Genomic DNA, 1,446 nt, shown 5'->3' on the forward strand with positions numbered 1-1,446 from the left:
TTTGGCGATTTCTTGTGCAAATGCTGAATTAAAAGGCACCTTTATTTGGCCCTCATTGCCACTGTGATTATTTTTTGCTTAACAACGCAAACGTCTCCGGCGTCGCAATGCGGGACAAAGGAATCAACGCATACGTAGTTTAACATAATTATTTCCTAAAATAGCATTCGTGACTTTACAAATCAGAGCATTGACCATTTCATCATTAGTTTACAGTAATTTTTTCCATTTCAACCAGTTTCCTAATGAAAGTACTGAGAAAAATATAGTTCACGTATGCAATCTAGGAGTTTTTTCCGATGGGATGTACTTAACGTAATACCACAGAATGAAAAACTTGCCTGCAGCCAAGCATGTTTTCACTTGTGTTTTGAAGAGCAAACGTGTTGCAAGAACATGTAAATAAATTTCCATCTCGCTTTTTTTTCGCGGCCTCTTTTAATCATTTTGTTTATTTTCTTAGACATACGAAACGGTGATTCTGTGAACAGGGCCCAGTGCATTTGGAAATAACATATATATGACCTTGAAAAAGGTAATACAGAACGCATTACTTGTTAATACTTAATGCGCATATGCTGCTTTGCATTAGTTTATCTCACAGTACAAAATGTGACGTAACCGATAAACGGGACATTGGCAGCATCAAAGACATTGGATAGCTCTGATGCATATAAAGTAGAACAGTCCGCCTAACATGTTGCCTCATGTAAATGACTGATGAAGAACTTTAAAGACCATATCATACAAAATCCGGCCTGATGCACTAAAGGCTATTGATTAAGTAGCGCAATGATATTTGAAACATTCTGCTTTTGGTCATGATGTTCCTAATGATCAATTAGTTCATAAAATGTGGTATTTATTCGCAAGGTCTTCCTGTATTCTACCTGTGAGTGTTTATTCTAACCGGCAAACATCGGTGACAAAATTACTCATTACTTTACCCCAGAGAGCAAGGCAAATCTCTGTTACAAAAATGGCAGTGAGCTGATACACTTTGGCGATATTTGTCCCCGTTGCATATTATGTAGTACTCACGATTATTCTATACTCAAAGAAAACAGTCATTTTATCGACGCCGAACTGGATTAAAAACGCTTTACTCCGGGTTGGTATATTAGAAATCTTTTGAGTTATTCCAGAGTTTGGGACAGGATAAGATTAATGGAACTCACCATCACCTTGCAGGAGGTTCACTAGAGCGTTTTGAAGAAAATCTTTCGTCAAATATGCAGAAGTGTTTACTGTGGTGCATGCTTGGCGATGATGTTTCGGGGCTCACACTGATGTGGCAACTGTCTGCCGCAGAGTAACAAGATAACGAAAAATTTGCTGCTGCACCGTAACTATTAATGGTTGAACAAACGGTTGACAAGACCCGTTATGCAAAGACGTACGTGCTGTAAATATGACAGATATTGTGAGGGTTTGGGAGTAATTTGT

Source organism: Opisthorchis viverrini (assembly GCF_000715545.1).
Source record: "Opisthorchis viverrini unplaced genomic scaffold opera_v5_746, whole genome shotgun sequence".
Taxonomy (NCBI): Eukaryota; Metazoa; Platyhelminthes; class Trematoda; order Opisthorchiida; family Opisthorchiidae; genus Opisthorchis; species Opisthorchis viverrini.